This window comes from Chelonia mydas, chromosome 26, assembly GCF_015237465.2.
Source record: "Chelonia mydas isolate rCheMyd1 chromosome 26, rCheMyd1.pri.v2, whole genome shotgun sequence".
NCBI lineage: Eukaryota > Metazoa > Chordata > Testudines > Cheloniidae > Chelonia > Chelonia mydas.
Window position 1 is genome coordinate 8,115,570 of NC_057859.1, and position 26,867 is coordinate 8,142,436.

At 49.0% G+C, this 26,867-nt stretch overlaps 2 long non-coding RNA genes across 2 annotated transcripts; one reads left to right on the plus strand and one right to left on the minus strand.

The window, feature by feature from the left end:
• Positions 1-12,755: 12,755 nt before the first annotated feature.
• On the minus strand, positions 12,756-15,101 carry LOC119564511. Its single transcript, XR_005223467.2, has 3 exons — positions 14,961-15,101; positions 13,444-13,584; positions 12,756-12,841 (listed from the first exon to the last, which is right to left on the minus strand). It is a non-coding gene; the product is annotated as an uncharacterized LOC119564511 (long non-coding RNA).
• Positions 15,102-22,760: 7,659 nt separating this feature from the next.
• Positions 22,761-24,871, plus strand: LOC122463870. Its single transcript, XR_006287540.1, has 3 exons — positions 22,761-22,908; positions 23,194-23,265; positions 24,352-24,871. It is a non-coding gene; the product is annotated as an uncharacterized LOC122463870 (long non-coding RNA).
• Positions 24,872-26,867: the final 1,996 nt, after the last annotated feature.

Here is a 26,867-nt window from a genome sequence, read left to right on the forward strand (position 1 = left end):
CCGTCGGGAACTAGGCCCAGTCGCATCAATTCATTCAGATTTGTTGATGGATCAGTTTGATTTTAGGTCAAGCCACCGGGGGATAAGAACGCTGCCGACGGCTGCAGGCGGCCAGTATACAGATGCCTGCCACCCGCCGAGCTCAACTTTCTACCCGCTCTCTCTTTTCCATGCTGGCATGAAATCTATCCTGCATAATAGCCCTGCGGTGTTTATTTGAGCTAAAAATAAAACTGCAGCACATGCCTCTCAAATGGACCACGTTGAGGAACATCATGATTTTAGTCCCCAAGGGCCAGATTTTTTAGCTGACAAAAGAGGCAGCTGTACGCGACCAACAGCTGTGGTCCAACCCGGGCTCTTTGGAGCCAGGATGCCTCTTACTACGCGAAGAATCAGAACCTAGCACATGGGGCCCTGATCTCAGTAAGTTCTCTAAGCACGGCTGTAATGCATATAATTTTTATATAGCTATAAAAATAATGCACATACATAATTAACGTGCAAGATTTTAATGACAGGTTTCAGAGTAGCAGCCGTGTTAGTCTGTATCCGCAAAAAGAAAAGGAGGACTTGTGGCACCTTAGAGACTAACCAATTTATTTGAGCGTAAGCTTTCGTGAGCTACAGCTCACTTCATGGGAGTGAGCTGTAGCTCACGAAAGCTTACGCTCAAATAAATTCGTTAGTCTCTAAGGTGCCACAAGTCCTCCAAGATTTTAATGTGCTCTGAGATGGATGAAAGATAGTAGATGCAGTAAAGACAAGACTATTATTGGGTATTAGCGTTAACTTCTCAAGGAGCCTGCTCCTACTGTCTAAGTACATCAGTGGCATACCGGCAATGGTTCAAGAGACATCTAGATGGGAGGCATAGCTCAGTGGTTTGAGCATTGGCCTGCTAAACCCAGGGGTGTGAGTTCAATCCTTGAGGGGGCCATTTAAGGATCTGGGGCAAAAATTGGGGATTGGTCCTGCTTTGAGCAGGGCGTTGGACTAGATGATCTCCAGACGTCCCTTCCAACCCTGATATTCTATGATTCTCTCTATGTTTGTACAGCACCACTACAGTGCAGCCCTGATCTGGGTTGGGGCCTCTAGATGCTCTTGTAATACCAATAATCAGACATCAGTGTACAATTGGAATTCTGCAAACAAAACAAAACACTGGACTATCTTGAAGGATATTGGTAAAGTGAGAGATGGGCAGGAACTTATGGCTGATAAATGTCTAATATATACTTAGAGCCTGCTCCCAAGCCCATGGAAGTCAACGGAAAGCCTTCCCACTGAGTTTCCCTTTGTGCTGGCAGTAGAGTGCAACTCGTACAAATATTGGCACTGAAGAAATCTTGCTGTTATAACCTTTGACTAATTGTTACACTGTATAGGACTTTGCTCCCCACGAACAGCCCGTCAAAGAAAGTCTACCGGATGCTCACCTGAAATGCTGTCAAACTCAATGACTTCCAAATCTCCTTTCAAATTGACTTGGTCATAATAGGGTGTCTTGTTATAGAGTTAAAGCGGTCAGGGTAAGTACCAAGTGGTAATAAATCAGCAGTAAGACAGTGTGTGTCCATTATGGACCAGATCAAGCAAACGCTCTCATGCGTCCTGGAGTAAACCAGTAAATTAGAACCTGTTGCTCCTTCTTTCTTGAAAGTGAGGGTGTGGAAACTCCCCCTACGGGCTGATATAGTAACTCTTGGTTAAATTCTTGTGACAGTTCTTATTGAAAGGAGAAGTGATAGATGCAGGTTTAAAAAACAAAACAAAAGACCAAACCCTGAGAGCGGAAAACAGCCATCAGATTGTTCAAGACCTAAGGAACCATTTATGTGAAAGGATTGAAGTCAGGGATAAACTGGATAAAAGTTGTGCAATGTTCAGAGTTCAATTTTCTAAGGAAATATATTGTGTTATTGCCTGCTTAGTCAGCGACAATTTGCATTTTATGGTTCCAGTCAGAACCAGCTGAAAACTGGGGAATGTGGCAGATTTTTAATAAGTCACAACAATTGAGGCTCCTCAGAGGTGTCATACTTTGGTCTGATACTGGCCATCGGGCTTGCAAGGGAGCGGGGCGTGGATTGTGTTTAGTGGCCTGTGAGATGAAGGAAATCAGACGAGGTGATCTGGCAGTCCCTTCTGGCCTTAAACTCTACATCAGAGCAATGCCCAAGAGCAGTTTGGGACAGAATGCGAACTCTGCCTGTGAAAAGTTCTTCTACCGGTTGGACATGCAGAAGGATTTTAGAGGGGTTGAGTACCTCTCTCACAATGTTTGTACACTGCTTTGAAATTTAGATTATATTTATCTATATACACACTACCTAATTGGGCTTAAACAGGGCACTGAATAAAACAGCTCTTCGCTTGGGAAATGAGCCACTGGCTCTATAACGTGCACAATTAGCAAACCAAAAGCCTGCATCTCTCATTCAAAATTTAGCAACTCTCAGAGCGCAGTGCCAGCTAGCATCTTACTGGGGTGTTGGCTTTGCCCCCCGCGCCTACTAAAAGGCGGCATCAGATCGCATTGCCTTCCTAAACCGGACACAGAGGATGTCTACATTGCAATAAAACATACAGGACGTGGCTACGCGGGGCCCAGGCTGCACGGCTCTACAATTGTCACGTAGACATTCAGGCTCGCGCTGGAGTTTGGGCTCAGACGTTGCTGGGGGGAGGGTCTCAGAGCCCAGGCTCCAGCCTGAGCGTCTGCACTGCAATTTTGCAGCCCCCCAAAGTCTGACCTCCACAAGCTTGTTGCAGCTGACCAGAACTCGGAGCCTCGGCGCAGTGGTGTTTTTTTTTGTTTTTTTTTAAATCACAGCATAGACAGAGAGTTACAGGCTACGTACTTTTTTCTCACAACTGTCACAGCCCCCTCCACCCTGTTTCTGGCCCAACCCCAGACCCTAGGCGAAGCCCTGAGCCTCCACCCGCCTGCTCCCTGGGCCGTGTGTAGCCCAGGACTGATTTTTAAATGTGCGTCAATGGCCCCCCGATAGAAAGAAGGTTCCCCACCCATCATAAACCACAAAAAAAGTGATTACACAGGGTCCCTTAATAATTTTGTTAGAAGCAACTACAATCCCACTTTGCCCATTTTGAAGTCATGCTTCATGTATTTTTTCCAGGCACTAAAACCTTCATTCACATGGTTTGTTGGGAGGGGGTTTAGGCCAGAAGACAGGCACAGAAGTTCCCTTAATGTCTCTAGCACAGCTCAAGAACCCCAGCCGGTTAAATCCCTGAATGATTTCTGGCACGTGGCTGTTGTGGTGGTTGGCAAGAGATGAACAACTGCCGTGGATGGTTATGAGTGAGCTATAAATACCTAAAGAGAGACCATTCAAACAAAAACTCTCTTGGCACTAGATGGTTGGGGTACCATTAAAAGCAATGCAATATCAAGGCCCTAAAAGGGACACCCTACAAAAATGCATCAGGAAAATTTATAATGAAGTTTCTTGGTAATTATTCACAAAGAAACTGGACTTTGAATGAAAGTCATGTTTAAAGAGTTAGTGTGATCTCCCAGCTCCTCTGCCAAAGTAGATAAGGATAACATGTACAGACACAAAAATGAAGGATTGCTCAGTGGTAAAATTAAAAGTTTTATCAGCTATATTTTAAAGATTTGTAATGAGACAGTGAATCAGTATAGAAGAAACATGAGCCAATGCCTTTTTTGGGTATGGGGAATTTTACTTTTTTTTTTTTTTTTTTTTAATTTAATTTAATTCTTTTCCCCCCACACTGCACAAAGTAGCGGATGGCTCAGATTTGTTATTGCTGACAGTAACAAGGTGCTACAAGTTCTGAGGTAAAGACAAACTAACACAAAGTCCTTTTTCTGGAAAGACCCTGGGCAAGGGGGCATAAAATGTCATGACAAACTAGAAAACCAGCAGGAAAAATGCCCAATTTGGGGGGTTGAAGCATGCACATGCATAATCATAGAATCAGAACCGTCAGGGACCTCGAGAGGTCACCTAGTCCAGTCCCCTGCCCTCAAGGCCAAGTATTATCATTTTAGACCATCCCCAACAGGCCTTTGTCCAACCTGCTCTTAAAAGTCCCCAATGATGGAGATTCCCCAACCTCCCTGGGCAATTTATTCCAGTGCCTAACCACCCTGACCGTTAGGAAGTTCCTCCTAATGTCCAACCTGAACCTCCCTGGCTGCAATTTAAGCCCATTGCTTCTTTTCCTATCAGGCTGAATGTGATTTAAATCACTAATCAGGAAGACTCAATTTAATCATGGTTTTCTACATAAAAGGGCATTCTTGTGGGTTGTTGGAACCTTATTCTTCACAACTTGGAGATGTGATCTTCTACAAGTGAAACCTACTATACTTGAAAGAGTGATTTTGAAAACTTCTCGGATTAGTTTTACTGCTATAGGAGAAAAAAGAAAATGGTTATTTCATTTACCAAAGGTAATTGAAGCAGCTATTTATGAAGTCATTGGGAGATGAACGCTCCAATTCAATAGATTAATCATCAATAGTTGGAGGATTCTTGCTATGCTGCATTCGGAGGAGATCAGATAGATGTTCAAATTGTTATTTTAGTTAACTAAAGTCACCATGTTAAGTATTCTGGAGTTCTCTTCAACAGCAAACACTATTTTGACAAAAAAGCATGTCTCTCGCTTCTCACATTTATCTCCAGACTTATCCTTGTCCAGATCTATTCCACCCCCAACAATCTTCTATTCACTGAACTTTTTGAAAGTTTTCACTTTTAGAGAGAGGTAAGGGATTTGACTTTGTGTACACAAATTTGCAGAGGGACAATAGAGTTGAGGTCTGTTTTCTCACTTCTATATACTTAAAAACCACTTTTTGCTGTTAACATGTTACCTCTGGAGACAAATCCAGTGTTTGGGAACTGCAAGACTAAGCAGCTCTGATGCTATCTTCTAGACAGAGACTGAGTCCATTGGGTAGATGGAAAGCTTAAGCAAAAAACAACCTATACAGAAGCCTATGGAGCCCGCCTAAGATTGGAACTCATTTACAAAGTGTTGCTTAAACATTACATGAATATAGGGTCTCATACTATAGAATTAAAAGTTATCCCTATTCCATGAGGAGATCTTTGAGCTATAATGTATCTTAATTAAAGCTATTTTATAAAAGAGCCAGTTTTAATTATTTTTTAATTTGATTATCCACCCTGTGTCCTATCCTCAGAGGATAACAAAATTTCCCCCTCCTTGTAGCAACCTTTTATGTACTTGAAAAGGTATGTCCCCTCTTAATGATCTTTTCCAGAGGAAACAAACCCATTTTCTTCAATTTTGCTCCTCATAGGTCATGTTTTCTGGACCTTAATAATTTGTTTCTCTTTTCTGGACTTTCTCCCATTTGTCTACATTGTTCCTGAAATGTGGCACCCAGAATGGGACACAATAGTCTGCGCTGATTAGGCCCCAACTGGAATAGAGCCGAAGAATTACTTCTTATGTCTTGCTTACAACACTCCTGCTAATACAGCCCAGAATGATGTTGGCTTTTTTTTGCCACAGCTTTACACTGTTGACTCATTTAGCTTATGAGCCACTATGACCCCCAGATCTTTCTGCACTACTCCTTTCTGGGCAGTCATTTCCCATTTTGTATGTGGGCAACTGATTGTATCTGCCTAAGTTGAGTACTTCCATTTGTCCTTATTGAATCTCATCCTGTTTACTTCAGGCCATTTCTCCAGTTAGTTCAAATCATTTTGATTTGTAATCCTATCCTCCGAAGGACCTGCCAAACCCCAAGCTTTGTACCAGCCATAAACTTTAGAAGTGTACTGTCTGCCGTTATCTAAGTCATTGAAGATAGTCAACAGAACCAATCCCTACGGGATGCCACTTGTTATGCCCTTCCAGCATGACTGAAGCACCGATAACTACTCTGTGAATGATTTTCCAAGCCATTATGCACCAACCTTTTAGTAGCTCCATCTAGGTTCGATTTCCCTAGTTTGAGAAACAAATATTGTTTCAAATATAGAAGTTATATCAAGCCTTTGCGGGGGGGGGGGCTGGAGGGGGGTTAGGTATTAAAAAACCTAGTGGATAAAGATTCATCTGTAATGCACAGAGGTATACAAGACCTAAGTGAACATGGACCCACACTGGAGAAGACACTGGACCTGAAACTAAAGGAGGACTAGAGGCCCAGATGAGGCCATGACTATTGTGGAAGGACTTCCTGGTGCCTCAGAGCATGGTAACTTGGGCCCATTTACCCATTCCATCTTGTCTGTTTTTTGCCTGGCAGAAGTGTCCAGATGCTATCAGTGACAATAGTTTGGTCTGAAATTGTATACAGTAAGGTGAAAATTGATTCACCCTCAGTAGAGTTCCCAGCTTTTACAGCCAACAGCACTGAGCCAAATCACTCATGAAGACAGCTTTTACAAATAAAGTTACTCACTAAATATCTTAGCCGATTACATAAAGGCAAAATGCCAGAACGTCAGCTGAGACAGGTTTATGCTTGTTGCAGCTCAGCGCAGGGGAGCAGAAAAATTGTGTGTAGGCCACTTTTTGCCTTACCCTATGGAATAGCATTGACTTTAGTTCCTCCTTCCATACCTGTGCCAGCTGGCAGTATGGATAGGTGTCAGGGACATAAACATGAGATCTGGCACTAATAGTCTTCCATCTCCATTCCCACTACACACTGAACCCTTTTCTTGCTGGCCCTTACCCACTCTGTATAGCTCCCTGTGCCTCCATTTTCACCAGTAGTAGCAGCAGCATGTTGCACTGACCATATCAGAATGGCTTTCTGCCCTTCTTCTCACAGGTGACAATGGAGCCTGCTCCAAGATCAGTCACCTGGCCCACTGACCACAAGCAGGTGTGGATCTAGGTGTGGTTGGAGTACACTGTCCTCTATGGCTTTTCTTGGAACAGCAGGGTCAGTCACTTGTACCAGCTCAGTGAAATTTCTTGGAGCAGCTGGGAGAGCAGATTCCAGTCAAGGGCCAGAATGAATCCAGCACCGATTTTGTAAGCATGTAGTTTAAGTGAAGTGAAACTTGGGGGTATGCAAGACAAGTCAGACTCCTGAAAGGGGTACAGTAGTCTGGAAAGGTTGAGAGCCACTGACCTGGAGAGTGGGGGAAGACACCTCTGTATGCTATACAAAGCACATGGGATCTTTTCAGGGAAAAGAGGCAAATACACCACATTTATTGAAATTACAACAGTTAGCATATGCTTTTCAGTCGAACACCCCACTCCCTCCCCTTTCCCCCCCCCCCCCCATCATGCACACAAGTCCTGCAGATGGTCTTTATAGTTACTAGTCTGTAGCTCAAGTCAAGTCAATCGAAACGGCCAATTAGATTGAGCACGAGTGAGGAACTGGGCTCTGTTGGTCGCAATCCAATGCTCTGAGGCTTTGCAGGACTGAACCCAGAGTTCCATGGCAAAACACCCTATCTTTATAGTTGTAAGTTCCCACTTGAGTCCATGCATTTTGGAAGGTCTCCCTGTAATCCTTAGTCCTTAAATGGTGTTAATCTTGGGGTTTTCTGCTGTTATCATTTGATGATTATTGTCCGGCTTCCCATTGTTATCGGCTATTTGTTCTCGCCTTTGGGGGTGCCTGCCTCACCTCCAAGGTCGGCAACGCCGCTAACGTGTTTAGCGGCCCATACGAGGGATGTTTTTTGATGGTCTTCTGGTGTTTCGAAGTCTTTTCCCTCCTCCTTCCTTGACCATCTCGCTACAACAATGGCCTTCACACCTTATCTTTTCCTGATGCATGCATTCACACAAACAGTCTCTCTCGCAGAAACCTTCAAAGGTATACAGACAGCAGTATTTTATAATCAACAGAATACATTGTAACTCGAGCCTTGCTAAATCTTATAACTAGAACAAATTCACATGGGGGCTTCAGGCCCTGGACATTGCTCTAATCTATTTGTCATAGACAATACAAAATCCGGTCTCTTACTAACTCAACTTTATAAAAGGTCCTACAGTTATCATATGGGAAACAGGATCCCAGTCTCAGACAGTCATTCCTTTCTTATTCAAAAAGGGTGGCTGGCAAAATGAAAATCAAAGTTTCTATCAGTTCTTAGCATAAGATTATAAAATCCTGCTCCTACACGCTATTAACTATATATAAAAAAAGGTCTGAGCCTCAAATGATAAGCAACAGAGTCAATTAATTGTTTACACCATTAAGGTCCTAACCTTGCTGAATCCACAATATTGCTTCCAGCACAATTTTGAGTGGGAGCCCTTGGTGGCCACTCAAAATAATAGCAAAGCAATAGTGGACTTTATTACCACAAATATGGTGCAATATTACTTTTCCACAATTTCTCATTGCTTCTCTACAATTCAGAGAAGTTTTACAGTTAGCCCACAAGTACAGCCTTCTGTACTATAAAAGTGCATCAAGTGAGGTCTTTTATAAAAGCCTGATAGACATTTCTAAATATCAATATGTTAGCCCGATGAGGCATTATGGATTATCCTAGATATGCTTTATACTAGTCAGCTGCAGCCATCTTTCCATTGCCAGTCTTAGATTTATCTACGTCCCACCTGTTCCCCCACAGGTGAGGGCTTGCTTCCAACTAGTGGAAGTCTTAGCCTAAATCTCTCTCCTATTTGCTGCTTAATTGGACCTGCCTAGCCTAAGTCAATCCTCTAAGATCCTGTGTGGGGAGTAAACCCCATCACAGGGGCAAAAAGACACTGGAGTTAGCCATATTTAGGGGACTCAAGGAGCCTGGTCTAAAACAGTCATAGAACATAGGGTCCTTCAACCAAGGAGGCTGAGGTCTCTGGAAAGTGAATGCAGTGGAGAAACCTGCTTCGGGGAAGATTTTAAGTTGCTGAAGTTGGTCCGAAAAGCACATTTTAACTTTTGTTTGTCACCCTTTCTAGCTTTGCTCCTCAGACTTGGAGTCACTTAAACTTTTGACCTAGTCTCCAGAGCACTTATTTCATTTCCTATGAAGCAAGTCAGTGCTGTGATTACATTTAGAGTTAGTGTTAACCACAGTTAATAAGCTGTTGCTACCATCTCTTTAAAGCAAAAGCAAGCTTAGTTTCCATGAGTGTTGCAAGAGAAGGTGGGCCACTGGAGTGGGCTGGGGGTAGTGGGGTGAGGGGGAAGAGAGAGAGACAGAGAGAGAAGAACCTCTGGGGAACTGATGAGCTGGGGTTTGTTTGTTAGTGGCAAGGCAAGGTTTGGACGGGCAGAGTCCTGAACAGTTTCCTAACACGGAGCTGTCACAACTCAGCAGTGGCAAAACTCACTTGCTGAGAGGGGTAACATAGTAATTCACAATTCTGGGAACCTTGGCCGATTGTCACATTTGTTAGGATATAGATATTCAGGCCTGTCTGTAAAGGCCTAGACTAAGAAGTTAGGTGTATTCTTATCACTTGGCTGGTTATACAGGTATAAAAGAATCAAAATCACTGTCTGCCAGTGTAAGGTCCTTCTCTTAAGGTGACAGTCTGAGGCCCTGTTCTTAGGCTAAGGTCTCTGGCTAAGCAGCAGAGGCAGCCATAAGCTGGGAAGCGACCGGTCACCTCCTCACTAGTCACATTGAAATAAGGCAATCTGGGGCTGTTAGAAAGGTGATCTGATCTATCACCTCCAGAGAAAGGAAAGAGCCTAGAGGATGTAAAAGGAAGTTTAGACTGATAGTTTTCTGTCTGGTAAGAACTCACTTATCAATAGACACAGCTGGGAAACCCTTATGTCTTTATAGATGTAGTTGTGAAATCCTCACTTCTGTATTGTTTTATCATTAGAGTTCCCTCTTTGCTATTGTTTATTTGCATGGTTTCTGTCTGGTTCTCACATGGTTCCTGTCTGCTGTAGAATTAATTTTGCTGGGTGTAAACTAATTAAGGTGGTGGTTAAATCATCAGGTTACAATATGTTAGTAGCGGTTAGTTAAATTTCAAGAAAATGATTGGTTAAGGTATAGCTAAGCACAACTCAAGTTTTACTATATATCTGCAGTCAATCAGGAAGTGGGTGGGAAATGGGAACAGGGAATGCGGGTGGGGAAATTGGAATCATGTTTGGCTAAGGGCAGGAATGGGAACAGGTACACAGGTGTAAGGCTCTGTGGTGTCAGAGCTGGGAAGGGGGACACTAAGGAAGGAAACTGGAATCATGCTTGCTGGAAGTTCACCCCAATAAACATCAAATTGTTTGCACCTTTGGACTTTGGGTATTGTTGCTCTCTGTTCATGCGAGAAAGACCAGGGAGGGAAGCAGGTGAAGGAATAAGCCCCCTAACAAAATTGGCAGCTGGTTTGGAGGAAATTCAGGAGCGTGTAAGAAATTGGGTGGTGGAAGCCAGGGGAGTGACCTGCAGAGGCACCGACTCCGTGGGTGCTCCAGCCCCAGAGCACCCAGGGGGAAGTTATTGGGTGCTCTGCACCCACTGGCAGCCAAGCTCCCCTCCCCGACTCACCTCCACTACCCCTGAGTGCGCCACGTCCCCACCTCTCCTCCCAGCGCTTGCCGCTGCAAAACAGCTGTTTCACAGAGTAACAAGCTCTGGCTGGGGGGCGGGGGAGAGAAGGGAGCAGGAACGCAGCTTGCTCAGGGGAAGAGGCAGCGTGGGGCAGGGGTAGAGTTGAACATCCACCAGCACCAGTCAGCACCTCTGGTGACCGGCATGCTTGTTTGGTGGCCATTAGTGTCCAGGTTGCGAGCATAGCTTTTAAGGGCCTCAGAGCTGCCGAGCAAGGGTTACACAACCCCTTACTGGTCTGGGTTGAACCCCCAGATCATCATACCTCCACCTCCCCACCAATATCTCCTCTTGCTCTGGTGAGCCATTCCAGATTTTAATACCTAGTGCATGATGCTGCAAATGCCCTATCTTTGATTTTGAAATGCAGGGCTGAAGCCACAGCCTTGTCATACCCCAACCCCCTTATCAGACTCCTTCAACTTTTCCTCCTCCATTCAGGCCCCGCACTGGTCCATCCCAAAATGGTTCCCAAGCAAGATAGTTTATAAGTCAATGATTTTATTGATACCTGACAAATCAGTCTTATAGCTGAAGCTATGCCTCAAAAATATATTCATGAATAATAGTTGGACCCCTGTACCCATGCATTTCTTGGCCAGCAGAAAGGCAGCCATGGCCCCAAGGCACAAAAAGGCCCCACTATATTGGGATTAAGGGCATTTAGACCATACACTGGGTTTACAGGGAAATCATTTTGCTTGGCACATCAAAGTGACCCATGATGAAATAAGCATGGGAAAGGTGACCCCAACCCTTCCAAAAAGGGTGTCATTAGACAAGGGGCATGACAAAAGGGCCAGAACGAAGCGTGGGGGGGAAAGGAGAGACCTACATTCCCTCAGTAGCCAGGGGTCATTTCACGCAGCAGTTACCTGAGACCCAAGACGAAGATGCTAGATTAGGGGGAATTGTGGGTTGGCAGTGTCCCTCCATTTCCAGCTCAATGGAAGGAGACTCCACTTCACTACACCCCTGGGACACCACCCCTTACCAGGAATTAGAAGTCAGGTCCTTAGGTGGGCCAGTGCAGTCCCACAGTCTCAAGGAGTCCAGGTCCTTAAGTAGTCTGGTATTTAGCATCCTGACTGCATCAGACAAACTCAGGCTTCTGAGTCAAAGCACTGCCACCCCAGGGTGGGGTTGGCAGCAGGGCATGGGAGGGACCCAGGCCCATCCTACTCCACCAGGTCCCAGCCCAGGACCCCAACTTGGGCAGTGTTCCATCGCTGGGTCAGCAGGGAGCCTCCCAAAACACACTGAGCAGCATTCAGGCAGTCACAGACTTGAACTATACTCAGCTGTCCCTGGACTACCTCCTACTCTGCCACCATAAGGTACCTTCAGCTCAGGGTCATCCTCCATCTTCCTAAGGTACACAGCAAGCAGTGATCCCAGCAGTTCTTCTCCTGGGTTAGTCTCATCCTCAGGCAGGGCACAGTGCAACTGCAGGCTCCAGAAATATCTACTCCCTTCCCTAGCTTAGACTGAACTATGTTAGCGGCTCCGCCTTTTATACTTCCCGTCCTGCCCGCCTGCCCCTCCCTTAGCTTCCTGCAGGAGGGCTGAGCCCAGCCTGGCTCCGCCCATCAGGGAGCAGAGTGTGGTCCCTCCCCTTCCAGTTAGGGTGACCAAGCAGCAAATGTGAAAAATGGGGACAGAGGGTGGGGAGTAATAGGAGCCTATGTAAGAAAAAGACCCACAAATCGGGGCTGTCCCTATAAAATCTGGACATCTGATCACCCTACCTCCAGCTCAGTGGGAGGCCACTCCATCTCAGTATGGGGGGCGGGGAACTGAACCCTTGTTGCAGGGAGAGGTCAATCACACAGGGCATTTGAAAGATTAGGTTCCAAAGGTGTGAAACAGAAAGAGACCTGAGCCCATATTTAAGCGTCGTCCTTGAGCTACAGATACGTTATGACAGGTTTCAGAGCAGCAGCCGTGTTAGTCTGTATCCACAAAAAGAAAAGGACTCGTGGCACCTTAGGGACTAACCAATTTATTTGAGCATAAGCTTTCGTGAGCTACAGCTCACTTCGGCGAATACCCAAACGATTTGTTTGGAAGCGAAGGACCTTGATCGCTATTTACAGGGAGGTCCTTGTACATGGCACTTCTAGGGGGCTGAAACCCCCTGAAGCAAGCGTTTAAGACCCGAGCCCTCGTTACAGGGGAGCGGGGGCATGCATGCAGTGTGTCTCCATCCTTTCTCCAGGGCTTTTTCTTCCCTTCTCTTTTCCTGCCATTTCTTTGGTGCTTCTGTGGTCTTGTCCGTTTTGTCTTTAGAGTTGCTAGAAAGAGAGCAAGAGAGAAAGATTCTGTGTGGACTGAGTGGATATCATGATTACACAGTCAATTTAGATTAATCTGACAAGCCTCTCTTGCCTCCTTGAACCCAAACTCCTAGTCTTCCGTTCCCGTACGTGTATCCCCGGGGAGCAAACTGGCGGGGGCTGGGGGAGCTGCCGGGCTGGAGATCTGCTCCTGCCATCTGCTTTGGGAGTAGAGACCCCGCAAGTCCCTGCAATACCTGCCCACATGGGTTAACCTATAAACTGCTGGGGCCTGAGACCACTGCACTCCTCTGTTGTTCCGCACCCACTTCTCTCTGCCTGGGGCTCTCTGTGCCCCACTTCTTGCACCCCTCATGCTGGGACCCCCACGCCCACTGCGGAGACCTCCCTCCGTCTTGGAGTCAGTTCCCCCCTCACCCCCCACACACGTCAGCGTGCTCTGATCCACTTCTCTGCCCTCCCCAACCCAGGGCTGGGAGCCGGTTCTCTCCACATCCCAGGCTGAGACCCCCACTCCTCCGAGCCCTATGCTCATTCCCCCCAGTCCTCCGGCCCTCCCCTGGGACTGTACCCCTGTCCCCGTGCTGGCCCCCCGCTACCTGTCACAGCTGCAGCGGGTCAGGACTCTGATCGTGGTGTCAGCACCGTCACCGATCAGCCAGAGGAAACCAGGGTCTCGGCACATTCCGGATGGGGTGCAGACCCACACCCTGATTCAGGTCTCTCAGCGCCATCATGTTCTGGGGGGACGCACAGAGAGATGGGAGCCTGGACCCATGGGTCCCATTCCCTACCACCCCCACTCTCAAGGTCTGGGACTGCAGAGCCCCTAAAGGAGTCATCCCAGACGTCTGGGTCCCATTCCTTCCCCCCCTCCCCCTCCAGGAGCTACAGAGTCCCTGCGTAGCGGTCCTGGATTCTGGATCACATTCCCTCCCCATGGCGCTGGCAGCATTGTCGTCCTTCTCCCAGGAGAGCTGCCTTGGACACCTGGGTGGCTGGGTCTGATTCCCTTGCTGCACCGCCCACCCCCACCCCTGGCCTAGCAGCACTGTGGTTGTGCCATTGGGGCGTCCTCCCTGATGTCTGGGTCCCGTTCCATCCCTGTGGGGCCTGGGACTGGGGGAACGTGGGGGGCGGGGCAGAGAGATCGTAGTGAAGAGGGCATGGGAGGGGTCACAAAGGGTGGAGAGGAAAGGAGCAGGGTGGGAGAGTGTTATAGGAGGGGGAGCCTCAGCCAAGCAGGAGAGGGCCTTGTGGGTCAGTGCCCAGGCTGGGGGAAGGTGGAGGGGGGTAGAGGGGGGCAGCGATCTGGCTTATTGCTGAGTAGGTGGCTGGGACATAGGTCCTTTTGACTGGCAGATCCCAGGACATTAAGGGGAGAGAACAGCCTGGGCTGTGCTAAATCCCCTTTTCTCCCCCCCACCCCCCATCCCCGCCCCTGTCCATGCCCTGGGAGTCCTGGCTTCTAGCCCCCGACTAGACCCCAATCCCCTCCCAGTGCTGGGGACAGAGCGCAGGCATCCTGGATTACAGCTCCCACCATGAGCCGCGGTGCATTCTCCAGCTGTGGCCAGGTTTAAATTAAGATGGGATGTTTTCCTAAGCGATCTGCTCTGGTTCCAGCAGGGATTAATTCAGGGCCTGGGTCAGGCAGGGGGCCAGATGACATGATCAGAGGCTTTGAGCTCTGTGAGAACCTTGAGCTGTCAGCAGAGCCCCAGGGCAGCTCGTTGTAAGGGCTGACAGCACAGTCCTCCTCAGCTGTGGATGCCTTGGTAGGAGGAGGAGCCAGGCTGTCATGTCCAGGTGGACAGGGAGTTTCCCCACCTGCAGCTGATCAGTGAGTAAAGCAGGGTCCAGAAGTTTACTTAAGGGCCGGATCTGGGCCGGGCTCCCTCTTATGGGGAGGGCCATGACAGAGAATCCCCTTCAGAAACCTCTCCAGCTTGCAGCTAGTTTGGGGTTTTCCGGACCCTGCCCGCTCCGCTGGAGGGTGGGAAAGGTCTCCTCATTTCCAGCCTCAGCTGATCCCTGGTGAGTTTATCCCCCTTGGCTTTTGGGCCAGCACTGTCCTTTAGCTTCACTGGCTCTTTCCCTTCCCTGGTGTACTTACAGGGAGCAACCACATCCCTTGTTTTTAGGCCAAACAAGCCAAACTCTTTCAGTCTCCTCTCGGAAGAGTCGTGGGCGGTTTCCCCGAGCGTTGTAGTTGTCCTGCTCTGTCTTAGTTGGGAATAGGACCTAGGATTCCCGCCTGGTCCACAGAATTGAAACGTCTCAATAGCTCCTGGAAATACACGGCCTGGTACATGAGCTGAGCGTCACCTGATAATGCCAGGGGGAGGACAACCCTATGGACTCTCAAGTTCCTAAAAGCAAGACTGGGAGGTGAGCAGAGACAGGGAGGGAGTGGGGGAGCCTGATGGGCTTTGCTCGTTTTATCTGAATATCTGTGACTCTTGCGTGCGTTGAGGGTAAAAGTTACTGGGGTTAAACTCCTCTTGCTTTGCCTGCTGCGCAGTTCCCAAAGGGTTAAATTATGAACCGGAGGGCCCACGAGGACCCCTGTTTTAACAACCCCCGCTCCCCACCCCAGCCGTGGCTGCATCTCAGCACCAGGCAAGGGAGGTCCCTGTATAAACAGCCCCCGCGCCCCATCCCAGGGGTATGAGGATTCATACCCATTCCAGAATATGTGGCCATTAACTGTTGTGATGCTGGAAGGCGATAACGGCTCTTTGTCTCTCGGTCAATCACAGACCCGAGTGCGTGAAGAGCTGTTCTTTCCAGCTAAGCGGAAGGAGCAATTAAATGCCCCTTTGCGTAGCGACGGCCGTGAGCAATGGGGAGCCACCACCCGAGACGGTGGGCTGCGTGGCACAGCCGATCAGAAGCTCAGGCGTGTCTCTGGGACCGGTTGTAGGCGCAGAGGCCGAGGGACAGGCTGCGTTCTGGGCAGAAAGTTGGCAGACGGTAAAGAAAGCCAGGCCCCTGGAAGGAAGCAGAGCAACAGCTCCACTGGGCATGGGGCGGGCGGAGAAGCGGGCTTGGGTTTCGGAGCAAGGAAAAGGCCTGGGTGGTTTGATTCCCTCGGGGAACAGGACTCCGTGCGTTCACCATGAGTAACTCGGATCGTGCCAGATGGAAATAGTTCAGCACAGTCCCAAGTAACAGCAAACCACGGGGGCCAAAGGAGTTACCGTAATGTTGCCGATCAGGTGTACCTCAAAATTCCCCTTCCGCCCCCTGGCGCTGCCATCGTGCTGCTGACAATGTGCATTATAAAAAGGGGAAGCTGCGACTGTAATGCTGCTGATAATGTGTACTTCATACTGGGGCACCTCCCAGGCGGTCCGATAATGTCGAGGGGACAAGCAGAGGCACTCGCCCTCCCCAGTAATTGTTGGGGACACTCAACTTCTCCAGCCCTGAGGCTGCAGTGGAGGGGAGAGCAAGCTCCTGCTGGAGCTGCGGAGGGGGGAGGAAGAGAGGGAGGGAAGAGCAAGCCCCTGCCAGAGCAGCAGAGCGGGGGGGAAAAGGGAACACAGTGCCCCCCCTACCCCAAAAAGGGGGTCATAGTTAAATTTCTGCGCACGTGCCTGGATAATGTGCCCTTTGTTCAGGGACAGGTGCTCCCCCAGGCACTATAAAAAAGGGGAGCCCGTAGGCGCTATTGTAGAGCTGCTGATAATGTGCCCTTCCCAGTGGCCCCCACCCCCAGGTGCTACTGTAAATGTGCTGCTGATAATGTGCATGTCAGAGGGTCTTCATCTTGGTTTTGGGCTTCTATGTGCTACCATAATCCTGCAAATAATAACGCCCATGCCAAAAGCGGGCCCTGATTTTGGTCGGTGCCACTGTAGCCCGCACAACAGCGATCCCAAGCGGCCCAGCTGCGCCGCCTCCTGGCTGTCACTGTCCCCACCCCTGTCAGGGTTCCTTCCCCACTCTGAACTCTAGGGTACAGACGTGGGGACCCGCACGGAAGACCCCCTAAGCCTATTCGTACCGGCTTAGGTTAAAAACTTCCCCAAGGTACAAACTTTCCCTTGTTCTTGAACCGTATGTGGCCACCACCAAGCGTTTTAAACAAAGAACAGGGAAAGAGACCACTTGGAGATGTCTTCCCCCAAAATACCCCCAAGCCCTACACCCCCTTTCCTGGGGAAGGCTTGATAAGAATCCTCACCAATTTGTACAGGTGAACACAGACCCCAACCCTTAGATCTTAAGAACAATGACAAACCAATCAGGTTCTTAAAAGAAGGATTTTAATGAAAGAAAATGTAAAAGAATCCCCTCTGTAAAATCAGGATGGAAAATACTTTACAGGGCATTCAGATTCAAAACACAGAGGATCCCCCTCTGGGCAAAACCTTAAAGTTACAGAAAACAGGAAGAAACCTCCCTCTTAACACAGGGAAAATTCACATAAAAGAAAAAACAAACTAATCTGCCTTGCCTGGCTTACCTATACCGGTTGCAAAATTGGAGACTTGGATTAGGATGGGTTGGAGAAGATGGATTTTTGTCTGGCCTCTCTTCATCCCAAGAGAGAACAACCACGTAAACAAAAAGCACAAACAAAAGCCCTTCCCCCTCACCCCAAGATTTGAAAGTATCTTGTTCCCTTATTGATCCTTTGGGTCAGGTGCCAGCCAGGTTAGCTGAGCTTCTTAACCCTTTACAGGTAACAGGATGTTGCCTCTGGCCCGGAGGGATTTTATAGCACTGCATACAGAAAGGTGGTTACCCTTCCCTTTATATTTGACACCCCCCCCCCCCCTTTGAACTCTTTCTCTCTCATTGCTGCTCTCATATCAGTGCCCGACTGTTCCAGGGGAGTAGGAGTCACATAACCAGAAGAGCACAGCCCGCCTGGATGGTGTTACTGCTGGAGTCCCGAGAGCGGAAAGGGTTAATGGGTGCAGTGAGGGGCCGTGCCCTCAGAAAGCCCAACAGCTGTTTGACGCTGGGCTGGATTCTGTTTTTGATTCCTGCTGTGTAACCGCACTGACTCCACTTCAGACCAGATATTCCCCCCACCCTGTCTCTCCCCATTGGGTCATTCTGGTTTCGTGGGTCTAATGCAACACATTTAGAACCCTGTCGGTATTTCCGTAACCTTCGGGAGAGTTTTTAAGTCACGGAAATAATTCTGCAGGAAGAGAGACGTTGAGACCAAGGCGTATCTCCTTGCAGTCGAAGCGGTGTCGAATGCCAAGAAGAGAGCGGCCCTTATTTAAGGGCAAGGGCGTGGGGAGGAGCAAAGACCGGGTTTACTTCAGCAGTGAACTTGCTGACCATTTAAGGCCGATGTCCCCGGGTGGCTGGCTTCTTTAAGAGGCGTCAGGGTCGGGTCTGTTCACGATGAGCTTTTTAAAGAAGGAACCCAGCTATTGTTAACGGCCTATGTGGCTGGTGGGCAGTGTTGATAAATGATCGCGACAATTGCTTGGCCGTGCTTTGGTTTGTTATGAAATATATAGAAGAGCTCAAATAACCCATATCGGTCAGGTTGATTGCGGAAAGTCAATAATGGCTTAGTACAGGAAGAAAAGTTCAGTAAGATACCGTGACAGAACGCACCCCTCTATTCACATCAGACACGCTATTGTAAAAATCTTGATACAAAAGATGCCTGCTTGAGGTACCGGGTGACCAGTAAATATTGCTGGTCAGTAATATCACGGTAAAAAGTACGTAGCGACATTATATGTAAAGTTCTGAACGTAAGCTGAAATCAATACTACGTGTTTCCGGTAAAACAGGTCTGGGGAGTGGGCAAACCTGTTTCTCAGATGCAAAAGACAAGTCGATACCCCAGGCAGGTGTCATCACCTATCGAGTGCAGGGCCGGATTAATGCAGGGGCTTTAGGGGCTGCAGCCGCAGGCCCGCCAGCCGGATGCAGCCCACTGCTTCTTTTCAGCCGGCCTGCGGTAAGTCTCCGCGCCGCGGGCCGGACACTGGCCCTCAAGCCTCGGCACCTCCATTCAGGCCCGGAGCCGCGAGCGCCGGCTCCCCGATGTGTCCTCGGGGCATCTAGGCGAGGGGCGTTCAGGGAATCTCTGCGTGCCGATCCCGGCGCTGGCGCCGCAGCTCCCAGTGGCCGGGTACCCAGGAGCTGCCCGAGGCAAGCGTCTCCCGGCTGGATCCTGCACCCCAATCCCCTGCCCTAGCCCTGGGTCCACTCCCCCACTCCAAACCCTCAGGGGCTCCACAAAAATCTAATAGCCCCGGGCCCACGGGAGAGTTAATCCGGCCCCGATCGAGCGGTCATTCTTTGGCAAGGAAGCAGGGCAGGAACACACAGATCTGATCTTGGCAAATGACAGTATGAAACCTTTCCCCTAGCTCTCAGCTGGAAAGAGCTTGTAACCAGAGGTCACGCCCAGGAATATGGTTTCCAAAGGGTGACGGAGCTAGAAAAGAGGGGCACAAACATCCCAAGTTATCGCTTCTTGTCCATCTCTCTCTTTCAGCTAAGCGGACACAAGAAAACGGCCACTGGACCTCAGGAGCAGATCCTGCCCTGTAATTTGGCCAGCAATGCTGACTGAAAATCTGTGGTAAGAATTTCACCTTGAAGCACATTTAGTTTAAGTTGAGAAGTAGGAAGCGTTTTATGATTGTCTTGTAACCATTGTACTTTGAAAAAAATCTCTCTTGTAGTTGAATAAACTTGTTTTGTTCTCTAATCGCAATTCATCCAGCGTTGTGAATTGCGTGGGGAACTCCATTTAAGGTGTTGTAGCTCGATGCCCTCGCAGAGGCGACGGATCGAATATATCTGGACAGCGTGGAACAGACCTTTCTGCGGGGAAGACCGGGAGCGCGTCGGGATCAGCGCGCACCGTAGTAATCGAGGGTGCCGGAAGCCACAGCGCAGCCGGTGTTTGCTAACAGGCCGCCGGGGTCTGACTCGCCGGACTGTGGCCGCGGCGGCATGCGGACGTTCAGGGCGTGACCTGCAAATCGTTTGGCTGTTTGTGAGCGGCCCTGCTCGGGAGCCACAGCAGCAAGGCATTGTGAGGCACCCCACACTGCAGGGGAGGTTGTGTATTTCTAGGATGACTGTACAAGTTATGAAACTCTTCACGTCACTAAAATCCAGCCCAACGGTTGGTTACAATTCTTCCACTCGTTACTCCTGGGGGAATTCCGCACCCCTATGTGTGTGTAGAATTTACGTCCCTCGCAAATTTCTTTGCCTCCCCACAGAAAAATGACTTTTTGATAAGGAAGCCGCAAGAGCGATCCTGCAACCTTCCCAGCGGTTACGTTCTGGCGTCCGGGACAGCCGGCAGAGAGGTAAATCATTGTGGGACAGGGGGCGGGACAGGGGAAGACCTGGCTGGTAGCTCCTACTGTGTGCCGGGCTCAGCTGCTGGTCGCATCTGGGCCGGGGAGGATGGGCCTTCCTCTTCCCCTGCACATCATCCAGGGTCGTGTCAGACCCACCCCCAGACTTCTCCCCCAGCTGTAGGAAGTGCCGTGTGTGCATCCCGCCGCCCCCGGCCCCGCACTTCCTGCACCCATCGCTCTTCAGCTGCAGGGGGAGGGATCACTGTAGAGGGAGCTGCTCCCCCTGTGCCCAAGCCCAGGTCTCCTCATACCCAGACCCTCCCGCCGAGCCTCACCCCCTGCACTCAGAACCCCATTTATGCAGCCTCTGGACCCCTCCACTGATTTCTCCCCAGACTCAGACCCCCCTTCCAGACCCCTCCACTTCTGCTGAGCCCCAACCATGTTCACCTGGACACTGCCTCCCCCCGCCCCCCCCGAGTCCCATTACTGTTGCACCCACGACCCTCCAACAAGCCCCTGTGCATCCAGGTGTCCCCGTCCCCCCCGCAGCTGGGTCCCCCACTGAGCCACCTGCACCCAGATTGCCCCACTCAGAACCCTCTCGACTTACACCTGGATCCCCTCACACTAAGTCCCTCTACACTTGGACCCTGCCTTGCTGAGCCTGCCTGCCCACAGCTGATGCACCTGGCAAGGAGGGGCAGGGCTCTGGGCTGTTTCTGGGCCAGCCTCTGTCCTTGAGCCATGTCAGGGTTGGGTGCAGCCTCACCGCTGAGTCCCGGGGGGAGCTGATCTCCCACCTCTAGGAAGCCAGTGGCCTGCGCTCCCCAATGCCATGCTGGAGCCTCTACATTTATTTGACAGATGAATTTTGCAGATTTTCAAAATATTGTGTACAGAATTTTTATTCTTTTGGTGCAGAATGCCCTCAGGAGTAACTCGTTCTACACCTTTCGTTCTTCTTGTTTTGGACACTAGCATTGCAGGTACCGACCCCAGAAGGTATCTTTGCAATTTGTACCGGGGCAAAATAGAAATGTATTTAGATTTTCGACAAGTGATCTATCTGCTTACATCACAGGCCAAGCGGTACAGTCGCAAGGTGTCGATGATCTCCTTTGCATTGCCTGGACGTTCAGTTTGGCCTGCCTTCTGGTTACAACAGGGAGCGATCCCCGGGCTGCCGCACTCCACCTCCTGGGATCGGGGGGTTACTGGTTGGACGGGTTACCAAAGGACGCGGTGGCTACTCACAAATCCCCGCATTGCCTCTCTGCTGCTGGCCCGGTGTCTGTGAGGGAAGAATATGTTAATGGCAACCGGCAAGGGGAGGGTACAAAAACCTCCTGAGTTTGCTGTGAACTTTCTGGTTCTCCCAAAGCATCTCAGGTGAGGTCTCACCTGAACGCCGGGGACACGCTAGTCATTAATATTGTGGTCCAATGTGGTACAGATACTATGTAAGGAGTTCCAGAGCAGCAGCCGTGTTAGTCTGTATCCCCAAAAAGAATAGGAGTGCTTGTGGCACCTTAGAGACTAACCAATTTATTTGAGCATAAGCTTTTGTGAGCTACAGCTCGCTTCATTGTGCATAGCATAAGGAGTTGTGCGTGTATATACTGGAAATATGTGTTTAAAGCCTGTAAGAGGTATATGTCTGTTTGGATGTAAATGTAGCATTGTAAAATAACAGAATGCGTGCCTGTTTACATGCAAAGTCTATGTAGTACCCTACAGAAAAGGAGCAGGCAGGCGAAAACAAGCCCTGGGGGATTATCCTGCCTCAGAGTAAAGACAATGCATGTTGGGGGGGGGTATATACGGAAGGCACCTAGCAAGCGAATGGACGGCGTGGGGCGCAGGCAGCCCCGGTCGACAGCCCCGCAGCAGCCTTCGGGTGAGAGAAACGTCTTCAGCCAGGAGGTCAACCTGATGGTGTCTATGATTTTGGTAACGACTTGTTTCCGGCATTCCTATTAAACTCTGTTCTGCGGTGTTAACTTTATTCTCAATCTCAGTCCCCGGGGAGAAGCCGAGGGTTGGTCCTGAGTTAAATCTTACAAGCCGGGAGCGTGTGCTGTTTATTGGGGGACGTGTTCAGCAACAGAGGCTGGGCCTTGGGGTGGGGGGGGTGTACCCAGCTCTTCCTGTCCCGTCTGCAGACCCGGGGGGGGGGGGGGGGGTGGTAATGAGGTGCCCCGGGGCAGTGTGAGGGGGCAGGTGCTGGTTCCTGGAGGAGGCCTGCAATAAAACAAACACCCTCCCACCGTGTCAAGGTGGAGGGCGATCTCGGGGTTCTCCTGGGCAACTGCTGAAGTTCAGCAGTGGGGGGGGGGGATTAATAAAAGAATGGGGCCGAGGCTGGGCTACTCTGCCCCCAGCTGCCTGCTTTTTTGAGGTGCCCCCCCGGTTGTGTTGCTGGTCTGCGCAGCGCTCGGCCCAGGGCCCGGCCCGCGCGGTAACTCCGGGCAGAGGGGACCGTCCCCCCGCCGTTCAGCAATCGGCGCATGCGCATTGGGGGAGGGGGCGGCGCCCGCGTCCCATTGGGCGCCTCCCCCAGCCAATGGCGAGGCGCCGGCGGGGGTACAAAGGCGGAAGCGGCTTCCGCGCGGGAGAGCGGCGGCTGCTCCAGCATCCGGAGCCAGGGAGAGGAGGCGGCGGACGGTAGCAGCAGCAGCGGGGCCTCCGAGAGCTCCCGGCCCCGCTCCGCGCCACGCCACAGGACCCGGGCCTTTCCTTCATGCCGGGAAGGTACCACCCCCACCCTTCTTCCCCGGAGCCCGAGCGGGGTTTCCAGGCACGGATATAAATTTACACACCCACAGTCTCTGGGCGCAGAGGGGAAAGTTCCCCTCGTTGGGAATCCTCCTTCCAGACCCGGTTGGGGGGGGGGTCATATCCTCTGGAAGCTCCCATGGGGGACCCTGAGCCTCTTACAAAGTTGCAGAGCAGTAAGTGGATGGGACGGAGACTTAGCTTAGACCCCCCAAATATAGGGGCAAGAATTTGATTGTCTCTTTCTTCTCTTGGCTCTAGAGACCTGACCCACCCCCAAGTGACTTTTACCATTGACCATTTACCTACCAGATGGGCTCAGCTTTCCCAGAGGTGATTGCATTGCTCTCACGTAGGTTATCTAGGCTTTACTGTAAGGTAGAATAAACTGTCAATCGTCCATGGGGGCGAGGGAGAGAGGCCAGAGGAGATGTAAACAGAAGGGTAGCCATAAAGTATTGTATTCTTTACATCCCACGTGGAAATGACTTGGGGTAGAAGGAAGGTGGCAACACAGCAGAAAGCTCTACTTTCCCTTTCTTAAATATAGTCAAGTTTTCCTCCCCCCTTTTTTTGGCCCTCTATAGAGTGTATAGTCATCAAACAAACATGCTTAAGTGCTTTCTTGAACAGAAATTTTTGGCCCTCTACCCTCTACTATGTATATTTAAAAATATATTTTTAAAAAATAAAGTTGTCTGGAATTATTCCCCCCCCCCCCCCCCCCCCCCCGACATGATTAATGTGGATGGAGACGGACAGATTAGGCTGTTAACCTTTAGTGTGGGAACAAAATTGCTCTAGAATGCGCCTGGATTTGCATCTGCATGAACGCAGGGCAGGTTTGTAGGATTCTGACCAGATTTAATAAGCCCTGACCAAGAGCAGGGCTCCATTGCTAAAGAGTGGAGGCCAGCAGCTGAGCACTTAACTTTTGCCAGCTGCTTCCAGATCCCCTAATCATTTCACAGCCTGTAGGCATTTTTAGCCCTGGAGTATAACAAGAGGGTCTAGATTATAGTTGATTGAACAATGTTTTATTTTAATTCCAAGATTTCTAAAGAAACATGTCTGGAAGAGCATTGACAACCTTTTCCGTATTGTATCCTCCATGTTACAATATGTTAATTCATACATTTTACTAAGCCCTTCCTGAGACCTATACAAGCAGTAAAATGTTGGAGCAGTGAGACTACTTGTTTTTTTTACCATGTAGCAAGTTAACAGCACTTTTGATTATTTAGTACCTGTCTTCATACTTTTTAAAACGCACAAAACGCTTTAGCCGAACGGTTTGTTGGTTTGATTAGATATAATAGATAAAGATAAGCAGTGTGAGAACCACAGCATGACTTGGCATTTATATAGCACTAATCTATCTGTACATAACCCTATCTTAAATTTTTTGTATTATGGCAGTGCCCAATCAGGATCCATTGTGCTAGGTGCTGCACAAACATATATCGAGAGACAATCCTGCTTTGAAGAGCTTGAAAGCTGTGGCAGAACCGGGAAGTGAATCCTGATCTTTTCAGTTTCAGTGCTTTAACCACAAGACCTTTGGAAACGGGAGGTCAAATACCCTCTCTCCCCCCCCCCCCCCCGGAGACAAGTGTATGTGGACAAAACCTCTAAGGTCACCACCCTCCTAATGAAATAATGTTTCCTAACTGTCATTAATTTTGGAAATTTCCTGCCTCCCATGCAAACCAACTTTAGTACAAAATAATGATAAAGTAAAGAATCATACTACAAGTTGAAACAAACAGTAATCCTACATAATGGTCTGGAAATTAGAAAGAGAAAATTACCTGCATTATTCAGCATGACAGTTCTTGAAACCAACCAAGGAAAGATGAAGCTTGCTGAGTGCCTGAACTATTGCTAAGTAATTCAGTGAATCTTTTTAATTTAGTTCACATATATTTCAGGAGAATTCACTTATACTGTGTTTATAGAATATCAGGGTTGGAAGGGACCTCAGGAGGTCATCTCCCCTGCTCAAAGCAGGACCGATCCCAAATGGCCCCCTCAAGGATTGAACTCACAACCCTGGGTTTAGCAGGCCAATGCTCAAACCAGACACTTTAGTGATTGATCCTTGCAATATCAACAACACCGTTGGACAACACGCTCTCTCCGATGCAGTTCAGGACCTATGGGATGACCCGGTTATGCGGTTCTAGCACTCTGCATATTGTACTCATTGCCTGTGGAATAATAAAATACTCCAGAAACTCTGATGTTTATTAATACACCAGAAAACCATTCCCATGCTCCCTCCCGAACTCCGCTAACGGCTTCCCGTATGAGGTGTCAGTCTTAATATTCTGACCTCCTATCTAAAACATACAGGGTTTAACTCTGAAGGGATTATCCGGTTCCATAGGCTTTAAATCGGCTGCAGGGCAGCTGAGTTATTCTAGTCACGTCATGTAGCAGGGATCATTGTAGCATTGTTTCCTGACGTAAACTAAACTAATATTCTTCCCAATCAGTTTGCATTTCTAAGTGAGACTTTTGTTCTTCTCAAAGGGTAAGGTAATGTTTGCACAAATGGCCAATTTGAGGCTGCATAAAATTGTCTCGGTTTCATTTTTTCCACTCCCTTGTAACCCAAATGCAGCAGGGACCCTGAACGGAGCCCCCTCCCCTTTTTCCTGCCGGCCAAAGACTAGCGCATTCAGTTCCTGTGAGCATATTGTCATGTAGAAGTGCCTTTTTGCAGGTGCAATCCTGATCTACATATTCAAGAATCCAATTGTGGAATTGTGTAGGCTCAGGGGGCGTGGGTGGATTTTGACAGAACCAAACCAGTTCCGTACAGGTTTGGAAACCCAAGCCTCCAAGATTTTTTAGCTACGTTTCACAGGCTGAATTGTGTACGCAGCCTCGACTACAATCGGATGCTTCTGGGTACCAGGATGTGCATTTTCCTAACAGCACTTGACCTTTTATTGTGCCGTAGCGGCGCCATCATCGTTGTTTTGATAAAGGTGGCTGATTGTACTGAGCTCATTGCAGAGTCAACAAGATGCTTTTGTGACAAGTCAAAAGAGATGCCTCATGAATCTTTGAGTAGGAGGAGCTAAAAACGGCATCCCCGTTCTCTCAGCTTCTGCCGAAAGTTTCCAAATAATTTCCCAAGGTGGCCATCCTGCTGCCTAATTCTGTCTTCCCTTTCTGGGAGACCCGACTGCAGATTACTCTCAAGTAGCACTAAAATATCAATGAGTTTTTAGTGCATGCGATTTAAGAAAAATAAATCGCAGGAACTTAGAAATGGCTATGCCTAGTCACACTCGTGCATTTTCTAGTTCAGTATCTTGCCTCTGGCAGCGGCCAAGGCCAGAGGAAAGAGCAACAAGTCCCAAAGTGGGCAATTATAGAAAACCTGTCCACAAGGGACGTTTCTAATTCCCTCAGTTAGTGCGTAATGTAGCAGGTATGGGCGTGCAGATGTGTGTTAGGATATAGATATTCAGGCCTGTCTGCAAAGGCCTGTACTTTAAGAATTTAGGTGTATTCTTATCACTTGGCTAGTTAGAGGTATAAAAGAAAGAATCAAAATCACTGTCTGCCAGTGTAAGGTCCTTCTCTTACTGCTGACTGTCTGAGGCCCTGTTCTTAGGCTAAGGCCTTTGGCTAAGCGACAGAGGCAGCCCTAAGCTGGGAAGCGACCGGTCACCTCCTCACATTCCAAACTAGTCACATTGAAAGAACGTGCTATTGGGCTGTTAGGAATACACTCCTGTCCTGATAATGCCTGTCACCTCCAGAGAAAGGGAAGTGCCTAGAAGACGTAAAAGGAAATTTAGGTTGATAGTTTTCTGTCTGGTAAGAACTCACTTATCAATAGACACAGCTGGGAAACCCTTATGTCTTTGTAGATGTAGTTGTGAAATCCTCACCTCTGTATTGTTTTGTCATTGTAG